The sequence below is a fragment of the Schistocerca nitens genome, chromosome 8 (assembly GCF_023898315.1).
Source record: "Schistocerca nitens isolate TAMUIC-IGC-003100 chromosome 8, iqSchNite1.1, whole genome shotgun sequence".
In the NCBI taxonomy this organism is placed as follows: Eukaryota; Metazoa; Arthropoda; class Insecta; order Orthoptera; family Acrididae; genus Schistocerca; species Schistocerca nitens.
In genome coordinates this window covers 623,414,340-623,426,994 of record NC_064621.1, presented here as the reverse complement: position 1 = coordinate 623,426,994, position 12,655 = coordinate 623,414,340, and positions in this window count along the sequence as shown.

Sequence of the window (12,655 nt, the reverse complement as noted above, 5' to 3'; positions counted from 1 at the left end):
CGTTGGGATAGGGGAAGGAAGTGTTTGCAGAATACTGGAAGTGTTGGCGTTAAAAAAGGTTTGTGCCAGGTGGGTTCCCAGGATGTTAACAGTGACTCACAAAGAAACAAGAAAAATGGTAGGCAGCGAACTTTTGGAACAGTACGAGAATGGTGGAGATGAATTTCTTGGAAGAATTGTGACAGGTGATGAAACATGGCTCCATCATTTTTCACCAGAGATTAACAGGCAATCAATGGAGTGGCATCATGCAAATTCACCAAGAAAAAAAATTCAAAACCACACCTTCTGCTGGAAAAGTTATCGCTACGGTGTTTTTCGATTACGAAGGACTCTTGCTTGTGGACATCATGCCACGTGGAACCACCATAAATTCTGATGCATATGTGACGACACTAAAGAAACTTCAAGCTCGATTGAGTCGTGTTCGAACACATCGGCAAAAGCAGGATGTTTTGTCGTTGCACGACAATGCACGGCCACATGTCGATCACAAAACAACACTGAAACACTCGCCTTACAATCCTGACCTGGCTCCATGTGACTAACATCTCTTTGGGAAACTGAAAGACTCTTCGTGGAACAAGGTTTGAAGGTGACTCCGTTGTGCACGCTGCCAAACAGTTGCTCCAACAGGTTGGTCCAGAATTTTACCGTGCGGGTATACAGGCGCTGGTTCCAAGATGGCTTAAGGCAGTTGAGAGGGATGGAAATTATGTGAAGAAATGAAAATATTGTTCCTAAAGGATGTATCTACACACTGTAAAACTTTCAAACAAGTAGAATAAAAGATGGATTCAAAAAAAATAGTGTGCCTTTCTTTTGGAGTGACCCTCCTATCATTGATCTCAAAGGCACCTCCGTGGCATGCTAATAAATTTATTTGCATTCTTACATCATACAGCTAGTGCTAATTGTACTCAGAGTCCGAATCGGAATGGTTTTCTACAGGTGTAGAGCATTGTATTGTTGAAGACTTGTTCTGGTAGCTCGTCGCTGCCTTCAGTTCTTCTACGTACAGTTGTTTTTAAATTTCAAGTTGTTTTTAAATTTCAGCTCATAAGCCGAAGACGCGCTACCTTCGAGGGTGTGAGCAGGATTCTACATCTACATTTATACTCCGCAAGCCACCCAACGGTGTGTGGCGGAGGGCACTTTACGTGCCACTGTCATTACCTCCCTTTCCTGTTCCAGTCGCGTATGGTTCGCGGGAAGAACGGCTGCCGGAAAGCCTCCGTGCGCGCTCGAATCTCTCTAATTTTACATTCGTGATCTCCTCGGGAGGTATAAGTAGGGGGAAGCAATATATTCGATACCTCATCCAGAAACGCACCCTCTCGAAACCTGGACAGCAAGCTACACCGCGATGCAAAGCGCCTCTCTTGCAGAGTCTGCCACTTTAGTTTGCTAAACATCTCCGTAACGCTATCACGCTTACCAAATAACCCTGTGACGAAACGCGCCGCTCTTCTTTGGATCTTCTCTATCTCCTCCTTCAACCCGACCTGGTACGGATCCCACACTGATGAGCAATACTCAAGTATAGGTCGAACGAGTGTTTTGTAAGCCACATCCTTTGTTCATGGACTACATTTTCTAAGGACTCTCCCAATGAATCTCAACCTGGTACCCGCCTTACCAACAATTAATTTTATACGACCATTCCACTTCAAATCGTTCCGTACGCATACTCCCAGATATTTTACAGAAGTAACTGCTACCAGTGTTTGTTCCGCTTTCATAAAATCATACAATAAAGGATCCTTCTTTCTATGAACTCGCAATACATTACACTTGTCTACACTCCTGGAAATGGAAAAAAGAAAACATTGACACCGGTGTGTCAGACCCACCATACTTGCTCCGGACACTGCGAGAGGGCTGTACAAGCAATGATCACACGCACGGCACAGCGGACACACCAGGAACCGCGGTGTTGGCCGTCGAATGGCGCTAGCTGCGCAGCATTTGTGCACCGCCGCCGTCAGTGTCAGCCAGTTTGCCGTGGCATACGGAGCTCCATCGCAGTCTTTAACACTGGTAGCATGCCGCGACAGCGTGGACGTGAACCGTATGTGCAGTTGACGGACTTTGAGCGAGGGCGTATAGTGGGCATGCGGGAGGCCGGGTGGACGTACCGCCGAATTGCTCAACACGTGGGGCGTGAGGTCTCCACAGTACATCGATGTTGTCGCCAGTGGTCGGCGGAAGGTGCACGTGCCCGTCGACCTGGGACCGGACCGCAGCGACGCACGGATGCACGCCAAGACCGTAGGATCCTACGCAGTGCCGTAGGGGACCGCACCGCCACTTCCCAGCAAATTAGGGACACTGTTGCTCCTGGGGTATCGGCGAGGACCATTCGCAACCGTCTCCATGAAGCTGGGCTACGGTCCTGCACACCGTTAGGCCGTCTTCCGCTCACGCCCCAACATCGTGCAGCCCGCCTCCAGTGGTGTCGCGACAGGCGTGAATGGAGGGACGAATGGAGACGTGTCGTCTTCAGCGATGAGAGTCGCTTCTGCCTTGGTGCCAATGATGGTCGTATGCGTGTTTGGCGCCGTGCAGGTGAGCGCCACAATCAGGACTGCATACGACCGAGGCACACAGGGCCAACACCCGGCATCATGGTGTGGGGAGCGATCTCCTACACTGGCCGTACACCACTGGTGATCGTCGAGGGGACACTGAATAGTGCACGGTACATCCAAACCGTCATCGAACCCATCGTTCTACCATTCCTAGACCGGCAAGGGAACTTGCTGTTCCAACAGGACAATGCACGTCCGCATGTATCCCGTGCCACCCAACGTGCTCTAGAAGGTGTAAGTCAACTACCCTGGCCAGCAAGATCTCCGGATCTGCCCCCCATTGAGCATGTTTGGGACTGGATGAAGCGTCGTCTCACGCGGTCTGCACTTCCAGCACGAACGCTGGTCCAACTGAGGCGCCAGGTGGAAATGGCATGGCAAGCCGTTCCACAGGACTACATCCAGCATCTCTACGATCGTCTCCATGGGAGAATAGCAGCCTGCATTGCTGCGAAAGGTGGAAATACACTGTACTAGTGCCGACATTGTGCATGCTCTGTTGCCTGTGTCTATGTGCCTGTGGTTCTGTCAGTGTGATCATGTGATGTATCTGACCCCAGGAATGTGTCAATCAAGTTTCCCCTTCCTGGGACAATGAATTCACGGTGTTCTTATTTCAATTTCCAGGAGTGTATGTTAAGGGTCAGTTGCCACTCCCTGCACCAAGTGCCTATCCGTTGCAGATCTTCCTGCATTTTTCTGCAATTTTCTAATGCTGCAACTTCTCTGTATACTACAGCATCATCCGCGAAAAGCCGCATCGAACTTCCGACACTATCTACTAGGTCATTTATATATATTGTGAAAAGCAATGTTCCCATAACACTCCCCTGTGGCACGCCAGAGGTTACCTTAACGTCTGTAGACGTCTCTCCATTGAGAACAACATGCTGTGTTCTGTTTGCTAAAAACTCTTCAATCCAGCCACACAGCTGGTCTGATATTCCGCAGGCTCTTACTTTGTTTATCAGGCGACAGTGCGGAGCTGTATCGAACGCCTTCCGGAAGTCAAGAAAGATAGCATCTACCTGGGAGCCTGTACCTAATATTTTCAGGGTCTCATGAACAAACAAAGCGAGTTGGGTCTCACACGATCGCTGTTTCCGGAATCCGTGTTGACTCCTACAGAGTAGATTCTGTGTTTCCAAAAACGACATGATAAGCGAGCAAAAAACATGTTCTAAAATTCTACAACAGATCTACGTCAGAGATATAGGTCTATAGTTTTGCGCATCTGCTCGACGACCCTTCTTGAAGACTGGGACTACCTGTGCTCTTTTCCAATCATTTGGAACCTTCCGTTCCTCTAGAGACTTGTGGTACACGACTGTTAGAAGGGGGGCAAGCGTTGCTTGGCGTGACGTCAGTAGACTGAGGTGCGATAACAGCACGCGAAGCGTCTGTAAACCGTTCCCGGAGAGCGGGCAGCGGCGCCGAGCTTCAGATAAAGAGCGGTCGGCGAGCCGAACCTGCGCCAAGGTTGCCCCGGCCGTCGCTGACCTTGCACTGGCTTCTGCGGACCGTTGTCCAGCGCCGAGACACCGGAGAAACCGGCAAATACCGAGAGCCGGCGAGGAAGCACCTACTGCTCCTGTATGTCTGCTGCCGATTACGTGGTCTTTACGGGAAATTGTACACTCATCGGGCGAGATATAGCCACCAGGCGTGTCGAAGCTAACGGTGCGTTCTGCCCAACCAAGCGAACGTCAACAGAACAACTGGTCGATTGTGGACGATTGTCAGTGGACGCCTGTCCGCCCCCGGTTGCTAAGTGGATAGCCGGCACGGTAACTCAGCGTGTTCGGTCAGAGGGTTTACCTACCCTCTGTAATAAAAAAAAAAAACTGAGTGAACAGATCATCGAACTACCTGATCGAGAATCGTTGGACGTCCACCACGAACAAATTCAACGAACAATATAGAACAAAATAAGATCAACAAAAAAAAAAGTGGTCAGCGCGACAGCATGTTAATCCTAAGGGCCCGGGTTCGATTCCCGGCTGGGTCGGAGATTTTCTCCGCTCAGGGACTGGGTGGTGTTGTCCTAATCATCATCATTTCATCCCCATCGACGCGCAAGTCGCCGCAGTGGCGTCAAATCGAAAGACTTGCACCAGGCGAGCGGTCTACCCGACGGGAGGCCCTAGTCACACGACATTTTCTTTACAGTGGACGCCAGTGTAACGGAAGGCTACGTCACCGACATACGGAGCTGTCTTCATAGGAGATGGAACGTCAACACAAAGTAATTTCGCTTAGCCGAGTACCGAACGCTGAAAATAAGGGTTACAAGATAATAAGCGTCATACAAAAAGTTTTAATACAGTGCGGATTAAGAAATTAGGAATGGTAGAGCTTGTTAATGGACAAAACAAAACTCAAAGGTTTTCACACCACTCAGAAAAGAGAAAAATAGGAAATGTGTCGTTACCGACAATTATCTGTTCGCAAAAAACGAACACAAACACTATATAGCAGCCAAAGTGTGCTTTATTCACTATGTTTTGTTTTCTTTGCCTGTACTACACAACGTTCAGAAACACTACTTTTCTGCTTCAATACAGCTGACTTTTCACTGTTAAAAAAAAGTTGTTTACTGAAAATAGTTTCACCTACTCGTGTTCTTACTTATCCTTAGGCTTTTTCTTCATCCAGCTTTGCATTAACCCTTAATGACTTCTCTCTTTCAAATATATAGCCCCCTTATTAAAAGAGCACAACAAAATTTAAGAAGATACGAAAACACTATATCGACTACTATAACATGGGCTAATAAATAAATTTCACTTCGATCTATATCTACATACATACCCCGCAAGCCATGGTGGAGGGTACCCCGTAGTACTACTTGTTTCCTTTCCTGTTCCACTCGGAGATAGAGCCAGGGAAAAATAACTGCGTAACAAGAGCCCTAGTTTTTCGTATCTTATCTTTGTGGCCCTTTTCGAGAAATGTATGTTGGCGGCAGTAGAATCTTTCTCAGTCAGTTTCAAATGCTGGCTGGATCTCCAATTTTTCTCAAAAGTGTTCCTTGAGTTCCCGAAGCGTCTTGATAATACTTGCGTGCTGATTGGGCCGGTTTGTAGCAAATCTTCGATGTCTTCCTTTCTTCTCATCTGGTTGGGATCCCAAATGCTCGAACAACACTAAAGAATAGGTCGCACTAGCGTTCCATATTCCATCCCCCTTCTGGATGAGCTACACTTCCACAAAATTCTGCCAATGAAACGAAGTCGAGCATTCGCCTCCCACACCACAATCCTCACAAGCTCGTTCCATTTCATATAGCTCTCCAAAGTCACACCCACATATTTAAACGACACGACTGTGTCTAACAAGACACTAATGCTGTATTCCAACACTACAGTTTGTTTTTACTACTTACATTCGTCTACATTTAGAGCTACCTGCTATTCATCACGCCAACTACAAATTTTGTTTAAATCTTGTTGTATGCTCCTACTGTCACTCAACTTCGATACTTTCGCGTACTCCACAGCATCGTCAACGAACAACCGCAGACTGCTGTCCACCAGATCATTTATGTACATAGAAAATAAAATCGATCCTATCACATTTCCCTGAGGCACTCGTGGCAATACCCTTGTGTCTGATCAACGCTCGCCGTCGAGGACAACATACGGGTTCTATTACTTAAGAAATCTTCGAGGCACTCATACCTGGGAACCCATTCCACATGCTCGTACCTACCTTAACAGTCTGGCGTGGACAACCGAGTCAAATGCTTTTCGGAAATGTAGACACATCGATTCTGCCTATTGCCCTTCATCAATACTTCGCAGTATAAGATAAGAACAAGTTGAGATTCGCACGAGCGATGCCTTGTAACACCGCAATAATTCGTGGCCATAAACTTTACAGTCTCTAGGAAATTTATTGTATGCGAACTGAGAATATGTTCTAGAATACTGCAACAAACCCTTTTCAAGGCTACAGTTTGTAATTTTGCGAGTCTGTTCTGTTCTTATACCCTTCTCATATACAGGAGTAACCTGCGTTTTTTTTTTTTTTTTTTTTTTCTTCAGTCGCGTGGGACTTTACGCAGGGCGAGAGATTCGCGATAAATACAAGCTAAGGAAGGGGCTAATGCCGTACGGTACACACTGTAAAACCGAATTGGGATTCCATCGTGATCTGGCGACTTACTTGTTTTCAACTCTTTCAGCTGTTCCTCGACGCCAGGGATGAGTATTACTATGTCGTCCGCATGGGACTGCGTGCGATGGTCAAACGACGGTATTTTTGTACGATTCTCCTGCGTGAACGAGTTTCTAAAAACGAAATTTAAAAAATCGGGTTTCCTTTTGCTATCTTCTACTGCCCCAACAGACTGGTCAGTGGGAGACTGGACTGAAACCTTAGACACGCTTAGCGATTTTACGTAGGGAGAGAATTTTCTCGGGTTCTCTGCAAGATATTTTTCTAAGGTATGATGTACGCTTCGCGCAGGTATCTTTTGACAGATACACGAATCTCTGCTGCTTATTGTGCTTATACGGCATAGTATGAACAACACATTATTAAATTTGTGGGCGCTTTGAGGGTGTACATAGTGAGAAATGTAGTAATCGAAGCTGCAACATCTGGCGTCAACAATGTGTCTACCGTGGAATGGCATCGACACAGATTGAGCTCGCATGACAAGTATCGGTACCTAATTTCCATGCCAGAGTTCTTCAGTCGTAGCAGTTGGAGAGTGATAATGTGTCGGCGTCCCCTGCAACCCATGCCAGATGTTTTGAGTAGGAGAGAGTTCTGGAGATTGCGCTAGCAAGGGCAAAAGTGTAACGCAATTTCTGTCGAGATGGCTCAGGGCTAGCACGAGCACGTGCAGGATGCGGTCTTGCGTTACCTTGCTGAAAGATAAAATCGCAGAGACGTTGAAGATGGCCACAAATATAACAGCTGCTGTCCAAAATACTGGCTATGCCAACCGGAGGTGATCGACTGGTGTACCCAGTGGCACTCCATACCATCACACCAGGTACTGCACCCGAATAACAATGAACAATACAATGTGGCAACGATCGTTCATCTCGGAGACTCAACATACGGGTACATCCATCGTGATGGTGTTCGGGGAACTGGTCCCCATCGGTAAAAACGGCGCGGTCCCACTCCTGTGTCCAGAGCTGCCGTTGGGGCCACCACTGTTAGGGCGCGCCTCTCTTGCCACAACAATGGTCACTGTATTGACAGTCTCCATGCTATTACATACGTCATCGCACACACTGTGCGTTCTGGCCTTGCAGCAAATAAGGCATACGGCGTAGCCGTACAGGTTCTTGCGCTGCCAAGGGAACCACAAGTCTGCCCTCTCAGCCGCTAGCCACGTGGGATCAATGGTTCAAATGGCTCTGAGCACTATGGGACTTAACATCTATGGTCATCAGTCCCCTAGAACTTAGAACTACTTAAACCTAACTAACCATTAATCTGCCAGGAAGTTTCATATCAGCGCACACTCCGCTGCAGAGTGAAAATCTCATTCTGGTAACCTAAGGACATCACACAACACCCAGTCATCACGAGGCAGAGGAAATCCCTGACCCCGCTGGGAATCGAACCCGGGAACCCGGGCATGTGTGATCGTTGAGGTAAAATATGCGATTACATTAAAGTTATTTATTTATTATTCTTAATTCCTTTAACTTCTTATGTGGAGCATAGGGCTGAAACAAAGGATCGCCATCTTGCTCTGTCTTCTGCTAGTATCTTCATTTCTTCCCATCGTATTCCTTGCTGATGGCCTTCTGCTTCGATTGACCGTCTCCATGTCATTTTGGGCCTGCCTCGCCGGCGTCGTCCTTGCAGGATCCAGTCAAGTGCTTCTCTAGCAATACGTTCATTTGGTCTTCTTCTAAGAGTATGTCCTAACCATATCCACTTCTTGCATCTCATTTGCAGCTCAATTGGCTTCTGGTTTGTTCTTTCCCAAAGAGTTTCGTTAGAGATGACATTTGGCCACCGTATCCCAGGATGTTCCTCAGGCATCTGTTGTTGAATGTCTGTAGCTTGTGGATTAACTGTTTTGTCACTTTCCATGTTTCACACCCATAAAGGAGCACAGATTTTACATTACTTTCAAATATCTGCAATTTGGTCCTCACTGATTACAGTTAGAACCTGTTTATATGTTTTGAGGCAACATAGTTCACTGCGCACAAATATCCTTATTGGTCAAGTGAAAATACAGCCGGCCGCGGTGGTCTAGCGGTTCTAGGCGCTCAGTCAGGAACCGCGCGACTGCTACGGTCGCAGGTTTGAATCCTGCCTCGGGCATGGATGTGTGTGATGTCCTTAGGTTAGTTCGGTTTAAGTAGTTCTAAGTTCTAGGGGACTTATGACCACAGATGTTGAGTCCCATAGTGCTCAGAGCCATTTGAACCATTTGAAAATACAGCATCAGGCATGACGTTTAGATTTATTACTTCTGCGCTACTGTCTCTAGTCGCAATACATTTTGCAGACTGTGCTCACACATACAACTGACTGTACTTGCACAACTGTATCGTTGTACGAGACAGTGCAGCAGACATGACGTCATAGACGTAGTGTTGCGTGAAGACGTTGCTTTTGCTTAAGATGGAGCGCAAATTGTCCAGACTACACTCATTTAACGTTTGATAACGACAGCATTTGGCGTCTTTCATGAAACTTTAAATATAATTTCAAATATTTTGCATACCATTTCTCGCCACGTGCTTAAGGTCAAATATGTAACCCCTTAACATACTTGTGAAGTGATAAGTTTGAAGCACTTTCTATACATGAAATTTCGAGTCTTTAATGAACCGGCAGTTTACTGGTTGTCTCCTAAATCGCAGATTGGGAACAGCAGAAGGCCTGTAACACTTCCTTGCTTAGTGCTAGTTATTACTTCTAATGTACTCTATGACTTTCTCTCAATTACTATGAACTTTCTACGACAGTCCTCGCAGGAAAACTCGAATCGAGTCGCAACGACTGTGACGATACTCCATAGTTACGCAATCATTAGAAGACGCTTGTGAGGGACAGTGTGGAAGTCTAGAAATATGGAATCAATTTGAGATCCCCCATTGATAGAAGTCATTCTTTCGTATGACTATGGAACCAGGTGTTTGACAAGAAAGATATTTCTTCAATCTGCGGCGAGTATGTCTCGATAGATCGTTTTTCTTGGAGTATTTATAAAGTCATCGGAGTCATCATTGCAAACAAATTTTATTGTGATTACTAGTTTAAACTAAACACAAGCCATCTTCAGATCATAAAAAGCAGCGTTCATTAGTGTATTTGCCATAAAGCCTTACTACATCATTTATTTAAAAAATTATTTTGACAACATTCATATGGAATGCATTGGTAGAGTAATTTGACATATCATTCATATACAATCAATTAGAGTGAAGGCTATAAAACTAAGACATTATATCGTTAAAGCAACAATAAGTGACACATTTAATCGGTGTTTGTGTTGTCCCATAACTGAGACAACACAAATACTGATTAAATGTGTTAGTTACTAAGATTTAGCGATATAATGTCTGTATTCAAGAGTAGCTTCACATATCTGTAAAAACGAAGTACTAACAAAATGTCAGTTTGGTTTCCAGAAAGGTTTTTCAACAGATAATGCCATATATGCTTTCACCAGTCAAATTTTGAAAATATAAAAATGCAGTAAATGAAGCAGGCAAAAAGGAATACAAACGTCTCAAAAATGAGATAGACAGGAAGTGCAAAATGGCTAAGCAGGGATGGCTAGAGGACAAATGTAAGGATGTAGAGGCTTATCTCACTAGGGGTAAGATAGATACTGCCTACAGGAAAATTAAAGAGACCTTTGGAGAGAAGAGAACCACTTGTATGAACATCAAGAGCTCAGATGGAAACCCAGTTCTAAGCAAAGAAGGGAAAGCAGAAAGGTGGAAGGAGTATATAGAGGGTCTATACAAGGGCCATGTACTTGAGGACAATATTATGGAAATGGAAGAGGATGTAGATGAAGATGAAATGGGAGATACGATACTGCGTGAAGAATTTGACAGAGCACTGAAAGACCTGAGTCGAAACAAGGCCCCCGGAGTAGACAACATTCCATTGGAACTACTGACGGCTTTGGGAGAGCCAGCCCTGACGAAACTCTACCATCTGGTAAGCAAGATGTATGAAACAGGCGAAATACCCTCAGACTTCAAGAAGAATATAATAATTCCAATTCCAAAGAAAGCAGGTGTTGACAGATGTGAGAATTACCGGACAATCAGTTTAATAAGCCACAGCTGCAAAATACTAACACGAATTCTTTACAGACGAATGGAAAAACTAGTAGAAGCCGACCTCGGGGAAGATCAGTTTGGATTCCGTAGAAATACTGGAACACGTGAGGCAATACTGACCTTACGACTTATCTTAGAAGAAAGATTAAGGAAAGGCAAACCTACGTTTCTAGCATTTGTAGACTTAGAGAAAGCTTTTGACAATGTTGACTGGAATACTCTCTTTCAAATTCTGAAGGTGGCAGGGGTAAAATACAGGGAGCGAAAGGCTATTTACAATTTGTACAGAAACCAGATGGCGGTTATAAGAGTCGAGGGGCATGAAAGGGAAGCAGTGGTTGGGAAGGGAGTAAGACAGGGTTGTAGCCTCTCCCCGATGTTATTCAATCTGTATATTGAGCAAGCAGTAAAGGAAACAAAAGAAAAATTCGGAGTAGGTATTAAAATCCATGGAGAAGAAATAAAAACTTTGAGGTTCGCCGATGACATTGTAATTCTGTCAGAGACAGCAAAGGACTTGGAAGAGCAGTTGAACGGAATGGACAGTGTCTTGAAAGGAGGGTATAAGATGAACATCAACAAAAGCAAAACGAGGATAATGGAATGTAGTCGAATTAAGTCGGGTGATGTTGAAGGTATTAGATTAGGAAATGAGACACTTAAAGTAGTAAAGGAGTTTTGCTATTTGGGGAGCAAAATAACTGATGATGGACGAAGTAGAGAGGATGTAAAATGTAGACTGGCAATGGCAAGGAAAGCGTTTCTGAAGAAGAGAAATTTGTTAACATCGAGTATAGATTTAAGTGTCAGGAAGTCTTTTCTGAAAGTATTTGTATGGAGTGTAGCCATGTATGGAAGTGAAACATGGACGATAAATAGTTTGGACAAGAAGAGAATAGAAGCTTTCGAAATGTGGTGCTACAGAAGAATGCTGAAGATTAGATGGGTAGATCACATAACTAATGAGGAGGTACTGAATAGGATTGGGGAGAAGAGGAGTTTGTGGCACAACTTGACCAGAAGAAGGGATCGGTTGGTAGGACATGTTCTGAGGCATCAAGGGATCACCAATTTAGTATTGGAGGGCAGCGTGGAGGGTAAAAATCGTAGGGGGAGACCAAGAGATGCATACACTAAGCAGATTCAGAAGGATGTAGGTTGCAGTAGGTACTGGGAGATGAAGAAGCTTGCACAGGATAGAGTAGCATGGAGAGCTGCATCAAACCAGTCTCAGGACTGAAGACCACAACAACAACAACAGTCAAATTTTGAATGATCTGAATAACCGAACACCACCCATTGGGATTTTTTGTGATCTCTCAAAGGCTTTTGATTGTGTAAATCATGAAATTCTGCTAGACAAGCTCAAGTATTGTGGCATGAGTGGGACAGTGCACAAATGGTTTAATTCGTACCTAACTGGAAGAGTGCAGAAAGTTGAAATAAGTAGTTCTCATAACATGCAAAGATCAGCACATTCCTCAAACTGGGGAACTATCAAGAATGGGGTTCCACAAGGGTCAGTCTTGAGTCCTTTGTTGTTCTTATTATATATCAATGACTTGCCATTCTGTATTCATGAAGAGGCAAAGTTAGTTCTCTTTGCTGATGATACAAGTAAAGTAATCACACCTGAAAAACAAGAATTAACTGATGAAATTGTCAATACTGTCTTTCAGAAAATTACTAAGTGGTTCCTTGTAAACGGACTCTCACTGAATTTTGATAAGACACAGTACATACAGTTCCGTACAGTGAATGGTATGACGCCATTAATAA